Source organism: Poeciliopsis prolifica, unplaced genomic scaffold (genome assembly GCF_027474105.1).
Source record: "Poeciliopsis prolifica strain line A6 unplaced genomic scaffold, Auburn_PproV2 SCAFFOLD011, whole genome shotgun sequence".
NCBI classification, from domain to species: Eukaryota; Metazoa; Chordata; class Actinopteri; order Cyprinodontiformes; family Poeciliidae; genus Poeciliopsis; species Poeciliopsis prolifica.
Window position 1 is genome coordinate 9549821 of NW_026562386.1, and position 21463 is coordinate 9571283.

Consider the following 21463-nt stretch of genomic DNA (forward strand, 5'->3'; position numbering starts at 1 on the left):
TTTTTTAATCAGAGTCCCATTTACAAAACATTTTATCTTTTCCCTTAAAGTATTTTTAAATGTCATTTCAGCTGATTCTCTGCAGGGAAGCTGCATACAGAAGTCTTTTATGGGGCTTTTCATCCATTCGATTTGGACTGGCAAGTGCTTGGGTCACGTACTTGTTTCAAAGAATGCTCCACATCAAAAAGCATCTTTAGAGCCTCACAACTTCAAACTAGTATAGACTCGAGACGTGTCAAACAAATTCAACTGGAAATAGAAATCCACTAAAATTTCATTGTGGAACAGAAATGATTTATCATCTTCTTTCTCAAAAATCTTTCATATTATCTGTGACCTAACCCAGTATACCTTAGTTGTCTTTAATTCAGCTTCTTTCTTTCAGTAATAAAGAAAAAGTATTCAGGTGGCTCAAACTATACTTCTGATGCTCCTGGTTTCATAGATTTAAACGGGTTCATTAATTTGTGAGTGTACCTCTTGGCCTCATCCTCATTCCTCAATCCCAATGAAAATGTTTTCCCAGGATGGAGATGGAAAACTCTTCAGGAGATTATTTTATGCTCCCATTCTACTTGTGTTTCTGTTTTTCTTTGTGCTGTCATTTTTGAGAAGTGCTGTCTTTCCTTCATCACAATAAGCCTCACATTGAGTCTGTCAACAAATTGCAGTACAGGGATAAATTTGAATATTGTCCAGTCTTTTGCCATTGGTCTCTCAGAAATACAATTTACAAAACTTGTCATCAAAGCTTTAGCCATAATTTACAACTCAACATCCCTTAAAAGTGTGCTACTATATTGACAACACAACTAAGCAATTTGACAGTCTTCTACATACACTATGAAACAAAGACTTGTCATTCTGAGGCACTGACATGTTCATTGGTACATTTCAGAAATGAAATATAGAATTAGAGGAAAAGCTGGCATTTGCAAATAATCCATGGTGTTTTGCCATTTGTACAGACTGTTTTGAGAAATGCATTCACTGCTATGCAAATACTGAGAATGTTTCAAAAAATGCACTAAAGTGACTAAGAAAAACTGGGAGCACTTTCCCTTGATCAAGATTACAGAATATTGTATGCAAATGATTTAAAAACAGAGCATGTTTGTTTTTATCATTTTAAACACCACAAAGACCTTGGAATTTTCAGTCATAAAAATGAATCAATTTACAAAATGTTGGAATGTCTTGAAAAGATGCATTTTATTTTATTCCTGTTTGCTGTCAGCCATATGGATGTGAGCCACCTCAGCTCATCATATGCACCCGCTTAGCTCAGAAGAGAAGGATGCCATTAAAAAGCTTTGAAATGGGTACTAATTTACATAACACTTTACATACAATAATTTGTGTAGTTTCCAAAGAACTAAAAAAAACTGAATATATAAAACAGTGAATTGTAGCCAGACAAAATAAACGCCATTGCACATTTTCTGAAGATCTTCAATCAGTATTAGAGAAAAAGTCAACCCCTCTTCAGCTAGATAAAATTAAGGCCATAAAAGCCATGAGGGCAAAAAAAACTTAAACTATTTAAACATACTCAGAGAAAGGGGAAAAAATTAACTTCTGAAATAATTTTAAGTGGAACGTTCTCACTAGGCTGAATGTGTCTAAAATTCTCAGAGAAGTAGGTTGCTAAAATGCACTTAATTTGGCATGATAGATTGAGTCCATGCTTCAGTGACTGTAATTGAATCTGTGACCTATTTCTTCAGAGGAAAATTGTCTCTTGGGTTATTTGTCACCATACATTCTAATGGAATTCAATAGACTGGCTCTGAATATATATATATTTCCGTCCAATTATAACCATTCCCCCCTTCCAATGATTCGGTTGTTTTAAACTTGCAGCACGATCTAATTCTTAAAACAAAAATTAAATCTGTTTTTTTTTTTTTTGTTATTTTTTTAATGATGATTTGACTTCAAATCTTTGTGGAATTATCCACCAGTTTACAATAAACAGCTTTATGACTTTTACTCACAATATCCTACATAAGTATTCATATTACTTCAATCTCTTTACATTTAGTCCTTCGTTGGAATGGTTATGGACTTAATGGTAAAGAGGCAGGAGAATTATGTCTTTTAAAAATGCTTGAGTGTCTACGAACATCAATTTTCAAGTTTTGCTGCAGATTTTCAATCAGCATTACGTCTCAGACAACTCCAATGAAACAAAGCACTTTGGAGGGATTTGATTCAAACCACATCACTGTAGCTCCCTGGGATGTTTAGGGTTATGCTGCTGAAAGGATTGTCCAGGATTGTCTTGCATGTTTTGTCCAACTGAAAACAGAGTTTCATTGCTTCAATTGTTTAAGAGTGGCTTTTATGTACTCCTCTTCCATAAAAACAAATTTGTGGAGTGTACGACTAATATTAGTTCAGTCAACAAATTCTATGGCCCAAGCTGTAATCTCTCCAACTCCTCCATAGTTACCATTGTCCTTTTGCCTAGTCACCTTGCCCACTAAAGAAGTTTAATATTGTGAAAGGATTATATTGTGCCTTATTTATTTATTATTTATTTATTTATTTATTTATTTATAACGGCGCTTCATGATATGTACTCAGAATAAGATAGTGTTTCATAAACTAATACTTTTTAAAGAACTGTTCTGCTGTTTTTATTAGTCTTCATGTTGTTTGAAGACCAACAGCTTCTTCTTTTCTAAAAAACCTCTGAGGTCATAGAACTGCATTTTTATACTCGGGTTAAATTACACGCAGAGGGGCTCTGCTTACTTTGGCACTTGAGGGTATCAGAGAGGAGGTGAATATGCAAACTGATTTTTATTTACTTTATTTTTTCCCTATTTTTTTGTACAAACAAAATCGGTTCTCATTTTTGTTTCACCTTGCCTACCACAAACTTAAAATAAAATACGAAGTTTGTGGTTTAAACAAGAAAAAAAGCAAACAAGTTCATTTGGTATGAATGCTTTTTCAAAGCACTGTATGTCCACAGTTGAAAGATAATAAATGTTTTATTTGTTTGATATCTGCTTAGATCTTTTATTTATTCTGGCAGAGTTGAACACAGTGTACTTGTGCCGTTCATTATGTTTTATGTTTACATATAAATATTTTGGGTTTTTTTCCCTGTTGTAGTAAATGCAATTATCTTGCAAGTTTTCTCTGTTAAATACCGCTATATCAAATTAAAACAACCCACTCAAATTCTTTCTTGCAATTTCTTAATAACGCTGATGATGACAAAAATGTGGGATCAGCTACTGAGAAATCCTCCCGGGGGGAAGAACAGCTGAAGAAGAAGAAAAAGACAAAGTCTATTATATTTGGATAATTGTGTGCCCAAAGTTACACAAAACTAATTGCAATAAACATACCATCTTTTGAAAAGAATTTGAGGGCTGTAAAAACTGAGAAATAAAAAATTGACAATACCACACGTATAATGAGATTTAATCCCAGAAAATTTTAGAGAATAAAAAATATTTTAAATTTAGAAATACTTGGATACTGCGTAATCAATATTTCAGCATATTTTTAAATGGCAGACAAACAAAAACATAGACATAAATCACATTTGATCTTTGTCCTATCACCCTATGCTTACTTTTGCCAGTGCGTAGAGTGAAATAAGACCTGACAGGGCAACGTCCTGTCTGACATCCTTGCTTGACCTGATATCGTGCAGCTGAAGCTAACAGGAGGTGACAAGTCCTGTCAAACACTCACAAAATTGGATGGAAAAGTCTCACTCGGTGACAACACCTGAGTAGAAAAACTGGACAAATTATCTTAGTCCAGTCACCTGCAATGTACAGTCACAATTCAAGCTAAAAACTTCTTTTGTCAAAAAGATGTGGGTTAAAGTGATACTTGAATGTTCTTGAAAAATTGGCTGAAGGGAAAGATAAGAAGCAATATTGATGAATGGTAAAGTTTTTATTTGTGATGTTTATTGGCTCAGTGGAGCCATATATGGAGGCTTTAGTCTTCAGTGCTGCTGAGTGGACTGCATCAAACATGGAACCATGTGCTCATGGTCTTCCTGCCTTTCCCCCTTTTTCTTTTCAAGTTACACATCAGTAATGCCACCTGAGTCTCAAAATATTAAAATGTTTTTTTTTTTTTTTGATAATCTAAAGAAATCTGCCTAAAAAAGAACCCACATTTGAAAAGAACTATTAGGCCTCTCTTGAATATAATGACAACGTTTCATTAAGATCAGTGAAACATTTCCTATACTGATGATATGGCCTGAAAAGCCACTCAGCAAGAAAGAAGATATTACTCTAAATATGAAAAAAGAGAGGATTACAGTTTTCAAATGCATGCAGAGGAAAAATATCTTAATGTTTGAAGACATGACCTCTGTTGTAATAACATAAACATTTTAGTGTATGCCTATGATGCGTTACATTTTTGTCTCTTTTCCACTCTGTGGAACGTCATGGGTCAGAGGAGGTCCATATGTTATTTTGTCTGTTTCTGTAATAAAAGCTTATACATCTGACCTGTAAAGAGCCATTACAGGTCCCCAATCAGTTGTTGGTCCTCAGGACAAAAGTACAGTGCAGACAGGGCAGAGCTTCTGTTGTCACACAGCACAGGCCACTGATTGCAAAACAAGTGACACTGCTTGTGAAAAGCACGAGTCATACCAGTGTGTCACGTTTCAAAAATCCTGATTTTGCAGTCAGGCAAATAGCAACACAGACGTCATGCTTAAAGTGCTGCCCCTCATAATTGGGGATTTAATTCCAGAGGGAAACTAATATTGGGACTTACTCATTTCATTTCTTTGCTATAAGGAGTTGATCCTTTATTCCTTCGTTAATACAGGGAGCGGTACTTTTGGGAGTCTTTTTTTTTCTTTTTTTAGCTCTTCTCTAATAGACACTTAAACCCCAAACACCATTTCATGCTGCATTATTCTCCAGCCATCAGAAAATAGTGGATTTTTCAAACAAGTTAGCAATATGAACAGCAACTTTCGGAATATTGGTAAAACCCAAGCCAACATCAAGTAATGGTGTGCTCCTCTTTCTCATCAGATGTTCTTTCATGACCTTGAATTTGGGTCATGAAGCATCACACTACATGATGCTGTAGATGTTTTTGAGAAAGTGACAAGTGGACTGGAGGGAATTGCTGGACACAAGTGTTTTTGCCATCTTGTATTATGTACAAGTGAACAAACTACAAGCATGGAATGACACTATTATTGTCCCACTCTGAAGACGTAGAGCCTCTATTTGGAACCATTAAGACAGTAAACTCCAAAGTCAATTTTATTTTAAAACGAGAATTAGAATTTGAAAGCTATTTATTTGCCATCACCCCCTTCCTGCTGTGAAAGCACCAAAGTACAACAGCAATGTTTTGCATTTGAATGTGATAGCTATACTTTTTTGAATGTTGGAGATTATCCTGTATTGTCTAAAAGTTCACAAAAGGTTTGATCAGTAATTACCTTTTTCAAATTCAACAATAGAATTCAAAATAATATTTTTTTTCTTATTAGATAAACAATTTTCTCAGTAAAAATATCTGTTGTGGTGGCTTGTTTGAGTTCACATAAGAATACTTTCTTCATTTTGTCATTTGGAAGATTGTTCAATAAGGGCTCACTTGATGCCTTCAGTAAAAATATTATCCGTAGTGCAGTAATTGCCTTCTAGATATTTGTAATTATTAAAAAAATGTTCTGTTGTTGAGGCAGACATCTATTAAGAGAGAAATACAATAGTATTGTTTGCCATAAAAAGATAATTTTTAGACTGGCAACATGTCCAGGGTGAACCCTCCATTTCGCACATTGACTGCAGGAAGTAGGCACCACCGCCCTTTGTGACCCTGCCAGGATAAGCGTATTAGATAATTAATACCTAGATGGATAATTCTGTATGTGTTCAAATGATGGTTGTTTTACTTATAGTGTCATTCTGCTAAATGCTATATTTGTGAAATTGAATCTGTAATTGAGCAAGTACATATAAATACATACTGTACAGTAGCATCTCAATAATCATCAAATCCATTTATTTATCAATTTCTAAAGTTAAATTTTTATATAAATTATTTAAACATATATATTGGAATATTTGAAGCATTTACTACAGCCAGAAAATCTGAATTTCAGATTGGCAAATAAAAAGTTATTATACAGAATATTGAACTACTCCAGGGGTGTTCAACTCAATTACAAGTTGGGTTTAAAATCTTAAACATGGACAGTGTTAGGGGCTAAATGGTATTATTGTATTATACAAATAATCTAATCATAAAGCAGAACTATACATTTGAGCAGTCAGATTAACCAATGTTTTTCTAAAAAGTACAAAGAAAGGTTCAAAACAACCACAAAAACACTTTCATAGCCAGGATAAAATGATTTTTGATTTAACTGTTAGTATTGTAGAAATATAGTATTAGTATATTACTACAATAATATACTAAGAAGTTTGGGTTTTTTGATCGTCCATCAACACATTGTCTCAGACGTTGCAGCAGATGTGAGCACAAGACAGGAATTTTAAAACATTGGGTAGAACAAAGTGTTACATGCAGCTGAACTTTACAACTGCACAAGGAAGGTTTTTTAGGAGATGCCTTGTCCTCTCAATATGGAGAAGGTGCAAAAGCATCCCTCTTCTCCAACTCCTAATGGCCATTGATATTTCGTAAGCATGTAGTTGAATGCTTGAACTCTTTGGAGTGATCTGGTTTGCATGTTAAATTTCACTGGACTATCTTCACAGTTAAAGCCTTATCCAGATGTAGACCTCTTTGAAGTCCAGAGTTCAAATACTAAAAAGTTTATTAAAAAGTATATTCTCGCCTCACAAAAGCACAGCAGTCTGAATGCTTATACTCGAGGGTGTAAAGTGTTGTACAACTCCTCATAGCTCAATAAAATAATCCTTTTTTTAAACTAAGAAATAGTTTTTTTTTTTTTTTTTCACATACAGAAAAATTCCAGTATAAGTTGTTATTGACTGATGAAACTTCATTCTGGACATCAAGCAATTTGTGCATCAAACTCTTCCTTTAGACCATGGGAACTTGATTTCCAAACTAAAAGTAAAATTCACATCCTACTGAAAAGAGGACTTTGGACTTCTGAGCAAAAGTCCAGTCCTCTTCCTCCACAGCTTGACTCTGGAAATATGACAATTATTGCTCATGTTCTTTATGTGATGCAGTCCACACCTTGAGAAAACCCCTCAAGCTCTTGAAAGGGCTTTGGTTCTGAATCTTCTCAGGACTGATTATTTCTGCTAGTGCAGTTTTAACCACCACACCTTTCCATGCACCCAATATTTCATTAGTATGCTTGGAGAACTCTCAACACAAAATATTTTAATAATGTTCTGTGGCTGTTTTGGATAAGTGTTGTGGATTTTTCAACCATAGTAAGGTCTTAAATTAAATATTTCTGTATCTAAAAAACATGTTTATTAGTCTTTGTTATATTTAATTTCATGACAAACTGGATTTTAGGTTTCCATTAGCTCTAAGTCATAAACATTGAAGTTGACTGAAACACTTAAAATAATGACTTGCAAAGTTGATCTATACATGAGTATCACTTTTGGAATTACTTCAATTAGATTTTCAACTATATTTTAATTTGTTAAGCAACATTTATCTCTTTAAAAACATATTGTGATACAGACTTTTGCAAGTTAAGATAAAAAGCGATCACAGAGATTCAAATCTTTTGAATTTTATGTGCTGCTAATATTTTCTCAGCGTGAATAAAGGCAGGCCACTTGAAGTCATGAAAAGACAAGGAGCTCATTTATCATTTCTCGCTACACATCCACACACTGCTTCTTTGTGTGTTTGTGTCATATCACAGCACTGTCAAACAAGGTGAGAGATGATCTTTTTTATTCTCTGGTAAGAAAGCGAAGCTGGTCCCTAAAGGTTCACCATGCATTCTTCAAAGCCAGGGCCAGCTGTCAGTGCAGAGTAACTGCAGAAACTGTGAGTATGATGGACAATAATTATTCACCCCCCATGAACTGAGAATAGGAATCAAACACACATGGACATCTGACCTTGCCTCAAAGAGACCTACTGTACAATAGAATCTATTAATATAAATACATTTTAAAGATGGGGGAAAAAACACACACATTTATACATTACAATATTCCATGCTTTATTTTTACTTTTTCCAAATAAATCTAAGTGTTGTGAATTTGAAGTCTTTCTAGTGGATTTCTCAGTAGATGCTATGAGTATTTCTTGTTTATAGCTGCAAGAAAACTGCAAATACTCTAGTCACTGCCTTCTGGGCTTTGGTTCAAAGTTAAGCTGTAAAACTGACTTATGATGGAATTGTATAAAATCTCTGCATCCGAGAGATAAATGTATTCCTACACATCACATTAGGTTGGAAAGGCAGAGTGATTTAAATGTCAACACTTTTATTCAAATGTCTGCTTCAAGTCTGTTTTCGTTATTTCCTCTGAACCTTTAACATCTTTGGATAACAATGGGCATTTTGACAAAGAATCCCTAATACCATAGATATAATCTTTTAATAAAAACAGCATAAAATAATGTTCCCTTTTTTTTCTGTGATGCATAAAAATCTTTTCTGACGTGTTGCTTATATACAAGCTGTGGAAGAGTAATGAGAAAAAGACATGCAGGAAGAAGAAGGTTGTCAGTTTGCTCACAGCCAGCCCGGGGCTCCGTTTTAAAGAGTCACTCAACACCAAGCTGAAAATCTCTTCAGTGCTTCAGTCCCTGGGTGAAAATGTGGTAAACCCCAACTGTACAAGGCAGAACCAGACTATTGACTTCACCTGTTTCTTGATATGTTTCACAAATGTTTATAATGTATTATGTCTCTGATTAGGAAAGAACAGTACTCTGTGTTTATTTAAGCGGTTTATTTAACAGACAAATGTTTGAGCTAACATTTGTCTCTGTTTTTTTCCTAATTCACATCCAGACAATGCCTTTTTGGTGTAATGGTGCCTAAATGCACATAAATGTCAATCAAATCAAGAGAATGGAAGAATTATGAACTATAACACACTTTTATACCCTATGTATTAAGTTACATCTACTACAACAGGAAATGAATCAAAAGTAAGATGTTAATTCAAATTAAATTAAGTTAATGACTAAGTGAATGTGATTGCACGTCAGCACCTGTGAAAGGCAAATGTTTTAAATTTACTGCACTGGCAGTGTCTGGAAAAAACACTGCCAATAATGTCAGAGAAGCATTTCTTATTGTCTGTTCATGTCAGAAAAGTTGTCAGGCTATTTTCATGCTTTTCAAAGTCACTAAATGTGGATTATTCATAAGTGGAACCATTTAAGACAGCTGCCAATCTTCATAGATGTTAGAAAAATCAGCAAAGTCATTCCAAGGTCTGCCGGAGCTCAAAATATTGAGGAAAAAAGCTAAAAGCCTTTAATAGCCCAATTAGGCTATCTGAAAATTTCCAAGCAAGCATAATGGTTTGTTTGGAAAGATCTCTGGGAAAAAGCCTGTCCCTTAGCTCGCCCAGGGTACATACCAGAACCTACCTTTCTACTGCACAGGTGTACGTACTCTGTGTGGGTATTGGTCCTACTAATTACTACTGGGTCAGGAGGTCATGTTGTCCTAGATGTCTTAGAGTCTACAGTTTGTTTGATTCGATATAATACACCAAGTCCAATCAATGGCACACATCCAGATTCCTTGAATGACTTATTAAAATTATTTATGCTGCGATAAATAATTCCACTGGCTCCACTGCAATATCTTCAGATTCTTATGCTACTTGCATATGCTACTTGCATATTTTGCTGCTTGCAAGTTTCTATACTGCAATGTTGAAACAATCTTTTTGAATGTGTTCTTTAATATTATAATCTGCATCTCATCCTGTTCTCAGATGAGAAGGAAACTGAAGATGCTGCAGAGCTTGTTAGCTGGACTCGTGGTTTATATTTTGTATGCCTCACTCGATCTGCAGCAATATCTTACTCTTACAGCTCATGGCTGTTGTGACTGAGGGGATTACCTCCTGAGATGGATCAGAGACTTAGGCTGAGTAATCGTCAACACCCATTTGTATTGACACCTTTCAGCTGATCACAAAAAGTAAGGAACACATGATGTTTCCCTGAAACATGCATTGTTATCGAAAGCATACATTGTCAGAAACACAGGCTATTATTGAGGAGACGAAAACATAAGAGGGATTTGCACTTTAGTTTTCTGTGGTGTTCAGCTGTTAAATATTTGATGAAATAATAAACATTAAAATAAAACTACTTTCCCTGGAAAGAGTGGATGTGAATACATAATTTTTTTTATGAAGACAACTCAGGAGAGATTTCAGTTCTCAAGAGCCTCAATTAAATTGCAGTTTGGTATTTAGAAAATAAGACGAAATACCATGTTTGGGGGATGTTTTTGAAATTCAGTTTAAACAAAGTTTATGTTTTAAAATGTTTGGGAAATGACCTTTTAAGAGAGTGCACCACACTTTTGCTCTTTATATGAATCGCACAATTCAATTTTTTTCTTCATGTTGATGAGAATAGGACAACTAATGTACAAGCAACTGATAAGAATGACAGCATTTGGATGAATGCTTGTGTGTATGTCTGTACATATGCACTTGTTCAGCAAGACTGTTCATTGTATTTTTGACATAACTAATGTCATTTGTGGAATCAAGAAAACTGTTCTGTTATGATAATATTTGCTATTGCTAGGCCTTGTGATCGTGTGATGGACTGGTGACCTGTCCAGGGTGTACCCTGCCTCTGGCACGTTGACCTCTGGAGATAGGCACCAGCACCCCACCAGGATAAGCGTGTCAGATAATGGAAGGCTGGATGGAGACCTTGTGGTTCTTTAAGACCATTTAGCAATGGCCTGGAGACAAAACATTTAAAGAGAGTTAAAGTTCACATTCAAAGACGAAAGGCGTCACTAGTGCATACCTCTTAAACTGATTATCTTATACATGACACTGGAGCCAAACACATTTTACTGCACCCAGTGTGTCATGATCCTACTATCTTAATACACTAGATCACTAGTATTCAGGGAGTTAGGAACCTCAGCTGCCTGAAAAAAAAAGCTGAACTCTGCAAGTACATGAGGCCTTCTCTAATAACACTTATAATATCCTTTCTTAATAGTTCAAACACTATTATGCCAAAATACACCTTAATATGAACACAGTTTTTGCAGTACTGCAAAAGCTAATATCTACAGTGTTTCCTTGGGGTTACAGACAATCAGCGCCAAGGAAAAGAAATGGCACTCTGTGATTGACTGCTTTTCAAATTACAGCCATTGCTGTGTGAAGTAGCATTGTACCTACATGTTTTAGCTTCACAGGCTGCATTTTCTTTCAATTTTTTTAGATACATTCTGCAAAAGGAATCCATGAATATTTCACAGAAACATCTTCTGAATCTGCCAATACTAAATTGTGAAAAGGCAGATGTTCTCTGTACCATATTTTGTGGACTGTCATAATTTTACCAAAAACTGACAATGACCTTGTGATTTGGAGCACCTTATATATTGTTTTAGAATAAAACTGCCTCCTCTAGTGAATTAATGTGGATTAATTCTTGCTGTGCTTTCTGACCTCAAAGCAGTTTTGTGTGGTTCACAGCACTCGTGGCGCTCTGCCAAAAGTTTTAGCTACATTATATTACGATTACCGTAGTCAGTTTATATTTGCAAATACATATAATAGTAACCTTTGGTGACTGAGATTAAACAATACAGTTGTAAGCATTCAGAAACATTGTGTCACCAAGTACTTTCAGTAAAAGTTTTTTTTCTCTCTTTGAGCTATAATGCATTTTGTGATTTTATGCAGGCTTCCATAAAAATGCATGATAATGACCTGCCAGAAACACGTCTTTTGAGCTAACGTTTGTCCCTTATATAACACGATAGATTATTTACAACTGGGAAAACGTGCATATGGTTCTGCAAGTAACGGACTGTTGTACGTCTGTTTTTCCTTGGCTTCATATTGACATCTATAAATCCAACGGCCGCCAGCAGTCTTTCATTCAAACTGAAAGTATCTGCCGAAATACTCAGGAAATCTATGTCCTGATGCTGTAGTGCATATCTGATTTAAAATCCAAAGCAGTAATGACAGAATTGGAGACTACCGCCATTCATGGTCAGTAAAACTTCATTATAAGTGAGACTGAATGCTGGCTGGAGAAGAGACATTGCTGGAATCACTGTGATTTTCTTATGCAACTCCTGCTGCTGTCAAGAGATGTGGCAGATGCAGCTTTCTTGCAAAGTGCTGTTTGATATGTAACTGAAGATTTCAGTAGTGTTTTACAGACAAGAAAAATGCAGCATGTTAATTATTCAGGTAATCCTTTACATACAGAACAGAAACCACTAAGCTAAAAACAAATTACGAAGTGGATGCCACTAGTCGCTCTGATTTCCAAACATTGCATTAATTTCGCAATCTCATTGCTTTTGCTGCTGCTCCGTTCGCGCTGTGACGCCGTTCCGCTTCTCTTTCACGGTTACCAGCGCGATTTTACTTTGTTTCTTAGCAACAAAATACAGCCCATCAATATTTATTGAAGATTTGAGATTTCCAAAAACAAATGAATCTAATGCTGCATTTTGTTTTTTACGTTTGGAAGCTCAATTCCTTTCACATAACTAGAAAAGCCCGTTTTTGACATTTCTTTGACATTCAGAAAAAATATGGTTTACTTATTTTAGCATAACTCTGGTTTTACTTGGCCTATTAACAAATTAAGAAAAAAAAACTGGTGTGTAGTTTGTAATGTGCACTTTTAGTACAAGTTGAAAGTGAGACTTGGGGAGGCGGAGTTTTGCTGCTACGCTGGCACAAACCAGACATGTTGAAAAGACGGTATAAGCCTTGAGACACCTATGATTTTATGTGTAGATACTCGCGGATGAAAAATCGATACCTTCCAAGGGTGGAAAAAAAAATTGTTAAATATTGTACAAATGATAGGCTTCCATAAACCCATTATGGAAGCCTTTTTAGAATTTATCGTATTCTGAAAAGTTGATCCTAAAGATGATGCAGTCATTTTGAATATATTTACTATACAATCATCGGTTTTGCACAGAGGATGTTGAAGCAAATCAATGTTCAAACTTTGCAAAACCCACTTTTTAGAACCAGAAGATAGATTAATGGAAGGATTCTACAACTTTTTTTATGTTTGGAACCATGCTAGAGATTTCTTTGGACATAAATATGGACATAATATATACAATAGATCAGAGACTCCAAAGATGTGGATAATAAAAGCTGTCCCACCTATCCCCTCAAAGTGCATGCATAATGTTTATGTCTGCTCTTTGCTGCTAATTAATTGCAGAAGCAATTAAGCTTGTGCAGCTGTGTGTCCAGATGCCAGTGAACTCTGCTCTGAAGTCATGTTGGCAAATTAAAGCTGACAAACCTGAGACGTGTAATCAAGTGTTCGTCTCATGCATCTGGCTACAGACAAATATGCTGTAAAAAATACTTCAAAGATTAAGTAAAGTTGCCCTGTTATGGGACAACACCTGGAATACAGGATGATGAGGCAACATATTGGCGAGTGAATGGAACCCGTCTTCATAGCAAAAGACAGCCAGGTTGTGGATGATGAGTTTTACTCCCTATCCACAGAGCTCTGCATTCTTTCCCTACAGAGCTACATATATTATAGTGTTTAATGCACAAAAAAAAAAAAAAAATACAAAAAAGTATAAAATCACCAACTGTAAAAGGGAAAGAGGAGGGGAAACTTAGATCCTTGGAAGTGAAATTCCAGCTTTGTCTCTAGTAATTTGTCTCTGTAGTAAACCATGTTAGAAGGTGGAAACAGGGCTGTACTTTTCTGACTTATGTATGTCCTTTTTTATATATATATATATAAAATATATATATATAAACTTATATATAATATATATATATATATATATATATAAACTTATATATATATATATATATATATATAAACTTATATATAATATATATAAAGTTATATAATATATATATATATATATATATATATATATATATATATATATATATATTATATATAAGTTTATATATATATATAATATATATATTAATATATAAGTTATATATATATATATATATATATATATATATTATATAAGTTTATATATATATATATATATATTATATATAAGTTTATATATATATATATATATATATATATATATATATATATATATATATATATATATATAAGTTGTTTTATAATACAGGATAAATGATGGCAAATTAGATTTACAGATTATATGAAGATTGTATACAGATCATGTATGTGAGGGGAACAGTCCGAGGATGGGGGGTACAGTCCAACAGATTAAGGTCACGATTATGGTTGAGCCTTTGCAAAGTGTTACTATAACATGAAGTCATCTGCCTGGGCTATAACAAATTTTGGCCTTAAGTGTAAGTGTAAGCAGCATTTTCTGGTAAAGTTAAAATTGATCATCTGTTCCAAAATGATCATTCTGAAATTAATAATAAAGTTGAGTGATAGACCTCAACAAGCATAAACACCAACTTCACTCAGGAAAAGATTAAAAGAAATTACATACATCCATAAATGGAGATTGTATCAGCGACACAGGTCTCAGTATAAAATGTCACCATAAATGCTTGTCATGACAGCAAGTTATGAAAAACCAACAAAATGTTTATTCTGTCTTTCCGTAATATTACATTCAACTAGGAGGAGCGTTGTGTACAACAATGATTTGGCACAGGAATTGAATTCATGTCTGGCTGCCTTAAAGTGTGTCTGCTGTTGTCAAAGATGACAGGTTGAAGCAATGCATGTGATAGGTAGCTTTTGTAAATCCCCTTGAAACACATCATTAATCTCCTCATCTGGATGCTGTGCAAAAAGAAACATAGGAGTGGGAAATGACTTGTCATCCTCCCAGCAGTGCAGTGGAGCCTTTTTTAAATGGGGGTGTAATTGGTTTTCTGATTAGTTCAGGCATGGGTATGTGTCTATTTGTTTACATGTTCCGTTAACAAGGCCAGTGTTTGTTGTGACCTACTTCCCCCCCATCCTTACCCAGTTGAGATTGAAAAATTCCTCTGAGCTGTGGAGGCAGCAGCAGAGCAGTTTCTGTTGGAGAATGGAAGTGTTAAAGCAGATGTTCAAAGATACATCTTCACAAAACATTGAAAGGGAAACAAATCAGCCCATTGAAGTGTGTTTAAGGGCCCTTACTGTGACAATTAGCTTAGTGGGACAAGAAAACAAAGCATTACTGGTTCATTGATATTGTGAAATTATTTGTGGAACTTGTTTTATTTGAACTTCGAATGTTGAAAAAATGTATTCCTTACATTTTATTTTTGCTGTTTGTATCTATTCTTTATACAAGGTTTCTGCACGGTTTTAAAATGTAGTAAAATAAATTAGCTCAAATTAAGGCTAGTCAAAGGTAGTAAGAAGTAACTAAAGGTAGTACATTTTTGATAATCCCTTTAAAATATTTTTACTTTTCCATTGATGCTCACTTATTGTTTTAAGTTTGTTTTACTAAAAGCTTAAAAAGTAAACCATACTGGTAGGACCTTCGCTGTCACTGATAGATTCCAAGCTACTGATAGAATCCAAGCACCATCCTAACCCTAACCTCAGTGAGCTGTGACTGAGATCACAGCCCAGTGATCCAAACCGAAAGGCCTTTTGTAAAGTATGCAGGAAGAAATCTAAATTTGACCTGGAACGACATGACGGTGATCAAATCACACCTAGCGGCGCATCCATCGTTCATCAGCAGCAGATTCCTGCATGGGTTGAGACTCCACGGGTTGAGAATAAAACATCAGCTTGTGAATTGCATTTTACTGATACTCTTCAAAAAAAAAAAAAAAAAAAAAAAAAAAAAAAAAAAAATAAATATATATATAATATATATATATATAATATATATATATATATATATATATATATATATATATATATATATTCTAAGTCTTATGAATTTAGGATAAGCAATAAAAATAATGTTAAGTTTTTAACATGTGATGTTTTGGTCAAGATAAAGTCACAGTTAGACCTTCAAGTAAGTAGGATAAAGTTTTCTTACATGAGCCATCATCTTACATGGGTCAGTGCACCGACTGCAGCCTTCTCACAGACCATAGATTATCTATGAAACGTTTGACCTGCCAATTTTGATTTTAGCCAGTGGCATTTTTTTTTATTTTTATTGAAATGTCGCTAAATACAGTAAGAAACTCTCTGAGTTGTTAACAGTGGAGTCACTGTTGACAACTACAAGCATGCAGACATGACCTGGTAGGCTGATCTGTCAGTCTAAACTTCTCATGGCAGAGCAAGAGAGGAAAGCGGCTGATTTTTAGTCCTAGCAAAGATAGTTTTGGGGTGTATTTTCAGTGGTGCGTCTTATGCCTTTTGTTATAAAAAATTGCTGCACTGGGATCAGGTTAACCACCCGTTGTCAGTTGAACCTGCACTCAAAGTAAGGTGTGCACTATATCTTGGTGCGAAGGCCTCTTTATTATAAAACTGCTGGTAGTTAAATTGTTCAGTATATATTTTTTTGAATAGCACAGCATATGCCACTAATGATAAGGAATCATAGACATGCCTGCATTAAATTCAAGAGTGAATTATAGTCTAATGCATTTCTATAATAAGGACTCAGAAGTCATACACTCAGAATCAAGTCATACAATCATACACTCAGAAGTAGGTAAGTCTTCTGTTGCACAAAAACACACATATAAATAAGGAGAGGTGGAACGCCTGGCTTTGGTGCAGCATATATTTAGTTCAAATTTTCAAACCTATAATTAACCCACCTGGCCTAGTTTTAAAGGTTCAAAAGTAACTCCCGAATGAGCAGATGTTTTCATTTTAACAGCAGCTGGTGTGGGTGCTGGCAGCTCATTACAAGCATACTTGTCACCGAGAGGTAGTTTTGCTTGTCAAGTTAAGAAAAAAGACATGTAACAAACTGCTGTTGAAACTCTTTAGATGTATTGATCATCACTGTACCTGAGTTAAATGTGACCTACTTAACCTAGAAATAAGTAAAATTTTGCTGTCCTGATATTTACAAGTCTGACAGCTAGCCTTTTATCATGACATCACATCGAGAAAATCCTGTATAAAATGGAGATCATTGGTATTTCACTAGAACAGTGATCCATATTTCACTCTTCCAGTGAAATATGGATCAATATTCTTTTTATTAAAAAGGAGGTGAACAAACGTAATTGAAAAGATTCAGTGTTTTTTTTCCAACGCCTCCTGTCATGATGTGTGCCCATACAGCGTTGGCCCAGAAGATACGAACACCCCGGTCATGATGCAACTAGATCTAAGGGCAGAAAACTGAGCCAGATCACTGAAGTCTCCCGGGAATCTGCTGATGTGCCAAAAAGGCTCAAGTTCACGAGCAACAAAAGCCCAAGGACGCAAGCCACCTGCTGATGCTCCAACAAAACAACAGCCAGTCACCACAGGTTACAAAGCTACTTCTTAGAAGCACCATGGCCCAACATTAGCATTGATCCAGACAAAACCAGCCTCACACACCATCAATAATTGATAGTGGAACATAATCACAAGGTTTTTATTAAATGACTGTTGGTCATTGGTCTTTTCAGGGGCAACCAGCTGTGTTGTAGGGAAAATCAAGTCAGGGCTTTGTTTGACCTGTCAGTTTTCTGCTTCAGTGACCAGGTTATGATTACTTTAAGTTGAAGGTAAAAGCAAAGGTTTGTTAGTAACACATTTTACAAAAGGAACATGCTGACATTTATGTCTGTTTGAAAATAAATTGCAAATTCTGATGTTTTTCTTCAAATTATGACTTACAAAATATATTTTATTTACTTGAATTTTCATCCCAGAAAGATAGTTCACAAAACTGTGCATAAAAAATAACATATACCTGAGGAGAAGGGAACCATAGAAATTTGATATTGCGGCTGGTATGTGTACATGAGTAGATCCAGATCCTGGATTTTAACACGGTCTTCTCAGAATTTAAAGACCATAACGCCTCAATCTTTAATCAATTCCTGACAGAAACAAAACGTTACACATTTAAAGATTTAAACTGACATATTCCTTTGAATGCAAAAACAGATAACAAAACAAAGTAAAAATGTATCTGAATAAACATACATAAAATATTAATTACAACATGTCTTTTGGCCAAATACCAATTATATTTAGTTTTTTTTATGATACCCTTGGTTTTAATTGGCAATGAAGTGCATGTATTACATTTAATCCCAGCCTGGTTTGTGTTTAAGAGAATAGCTGACCTGTTTCAACCATTGGATGGTGATGCAGATGCTTGTTTTGCAAAAAGATTTGGCATACTCAGTACGCCAAATCTTTTAATAGACAATTAATTTACACTAAGCCAGATGGAATTAATTTGCACTGATAGGGAGTAGGATTGCTACTGACAGGTTTTGATAATTGTCTCTTTCTTTGCTTTTTTGCTAATTTTTCTTTGTGTTTAGTGCTTATTTCTCCTGTCATTAAATATAGCCTACATCTGGAATAAAAAGAAACATTGATTTTGGTCATTTGTACCAATGTGTGACATGAATTTCTTATCAGCCAGCCTATTTGGACTGTATCTATTGGGGAAATGTTGACATATTGTTGTCACTTCTGTATATTAAATGTTTTATTTTTACTGAAAAGCATATTTAGTTAATGTCTAAACAACTGGGGATATGAAATCAATAACCATCAGCATGAAAAATAGCAATACTAAAATATCTTGTTTAGTAGAAAATAAGTATTCTATTACTCTTAACTTAGAGGACCAGAGTAAAGAATGTTCAATTCACACATCAGGGAAAGAAGTAGTTCCTCAACAGCCTGCTGTGCAGTGGTTATGGAAACCAACTAAAAGTGACACAGTGGGAGCTTTCTAAATTTAGCCTTCATTGTGTTACCCATTCAGAGCTCTGCTAACACCTTCACAGTGAGTTTTCACTGCTGAGAAGTTTCTTCTGCTTTGCAAATAGCCTCTCTGCTTTGGAACTTGACTGTCTCCTAGGAATACTTGGGTATTAGCATCAGCTAGCATTTGCCGAAAACTTAAATGACTGGATATTAGACTGTTGAATAACGCTGCTGTATCGTGACTCATAAAACTCAACATGCCATAATAATCTGTTATTGAAATAGTATAATCTTAAACACTAGTGTTCTTTACTTTGACATGATGCCTGTTATGATGTTACACAGGCATCATGTGTAAGATCAACATCAACCCACCCAATAGACAGTTGCAAAATACAATAAATGAAGCAATACAGTTGTAGCCAGAAGTTTACATACACTAAATAAAAAGCCAAATACACATTGTCACTTTTACAAGTTAAATCAGACCAACATGTAGGTAATTCAGCTAGAATTACCTTCATTGTTCTTATTTGCTGAATGAAACAATAATAAGAAATGAAATGTCATTTATTTATTGATCTCTTCAAAATCCTCTGGGCATTAAAGTTAGCGCAGGAGTGCTTTGACAACTCATCCATGAGGTCACAAAAAAAAAAGACATTTCAGAACTACAGGCCGCATTTGCATCTGTTAAGGTCAGCAGTGGTGGTCATGATTCAACAACAGGACAGAGTCTGGACAACGGTCGCTTAATTTGACACATTGGAAACCTCACCCTGCCCGGACACAGAAAGGATCGACAGATTGATAGCATGAGAGTCATGAGGCAAAATGCACAGCTGAAAACAAGCAACACAAAGACTCTTCTGACATTTACTGAGACACATCAATATGTGTCATGAGCCTGGTGTGTGGGTGTGAGTTTGTATCTTTTAGGCATTTTTCTGAACTGAGATTGGAATCCTGCAGTTCATACACCTGACTACAGTTGCCTGCCTCACACTGCTGGGAATTTGAGGAGCTATTTGACAATCAGTCTTTGATTGGTGATCAGCCTTTGTTGTAGAGTCAAGGTCCCTGTGTTTCTCCTCGAGTTACTTCTTGATTATTAGCTTTTCATTTGTGGATGTTTAATCCCTGTATAAGGTTTTGCTTACCTGGGCTCAACTTGCTCCTTGTGTCCTCTATGCACTCAGATCTAAAGTCTCTCTCTGCAATTCTCTCTTTAGGCGCCAGATACTTCCCCTGAATCCTCAGTCTCACCTCTGTCTCCATTTCTCAATACACCACCAGGAACATAAGATCTTCCACAGCATTGTCCGACTCTTGAATAGTAAGCTCAGTACATCCTCTTTACTTTGAATTTGTCAACAATATCCATTACTCCGTCTGATAACTTATCTATTTTTTATCAAGTGCAACCAGGTCTTAGATCTACTCCAGTTTGAAAATGATCAGCTTTTTATTTGTAATAAACTTTTTATTGTTTCATTCCTCCATGTTCTTGCATGTGGGTCATGAAATCATCCTCAAACATGACAAAATGATGTTCAAAGTTTTGGGAAAATGTTCTGTACACTGGTAAAACGCATGTAGAAAACTTTAAGTTGCACATACAATTACATCTGTAGTTAGACTAACACGGCATCATCATCCATCTCTGAATAACTCAACCAAAAGGAGGTTTTTGAGTGACTTGGTACTCAACATAATTCTGACTGAGTCGATTTGGTGTGAAATTAAGTAGGCCAGTCATTCTTAAAAATGGTTCAATACGGCTGAATTAAAATGTAAAGAAATGCCCTAAGTCTAAGCAAATCCATTTTGGTTATTATGGTTTTCCACCAGGTCAATATATAGCATTTAATTCTTCATGCCACCACAGATTTTTTATGTGCACCTTTTACACTTTATGTGATCTTGGTTATAGATGGTACTGTTAGCCTTCACTTTAAGAGGACTACAATCTAGCTTTGACTTAAGTAAACTGATGTAATACAAGCTGGCACCCTGCTGCATGCATTACAGCTCATATATTTGTCGCTGGCAGTGTCAGTTTAACATAGAAGTGAATGAGAGAAGGAAGTTGCACCTGCCCTTTTGTTCCCTTCCCTGAGGGGGATCTTTGTCTTTTTCCAAAAGCACGGTGACACATTTCTCTCCAAAGCCTGGACACCCACAGACGATGACAGAGATGTTTACACTCCCATTCACTTCTACAGTGGTTTTTACTTTATTCTAACTCAGGGAAATTAATCAGCAGGCCATACTGACACATATGCAAAAACTTTGCTTTCATCCAGGTGTATTACAAATTTGAGAAAGCCATCTTCTAAATTAGGAAGATGCACAAAAAGAAAACAATGGACTTAATAAACTGTATTTACTCTACAATATGGTGAAGAATTTGAACACATTAAAATTCAAACAGTAACTCCATCAGCCTCCACAGAAGAGAAGTAAGTAGAAGAAGAAAAAAAAAACAGCTCCTCCCCGTCTCTTCAGCTGCTTCTGC

At 35.2% G+C, this 21463-nt stretch overlaps 1 long non-coding RNA gene across 1 annotated transcript in view; it reads left to right on the forward strand.

Moving 5' to 3' along the window:
• Positions 1–20273, forward strand: part of LOC129364329 (uncharacterized) — a 44700-nt gene extending 24427 nt beyond the window's left edge. Inside the window, exons 2-3 of the long non-coding RNA XR_008606432.1 lie at positions 17347–17537; positions 20178–20273. This is a non-coding gene — a long non-coding RNA (uncharacterized LOC129364329). The remainder of the gene's footprint in view (positions 1–17346; positions 17538–20177) is intronic.
• The last annotated feature ends 1190 nt before the right edge of the window (positions 20274–21463 follow it).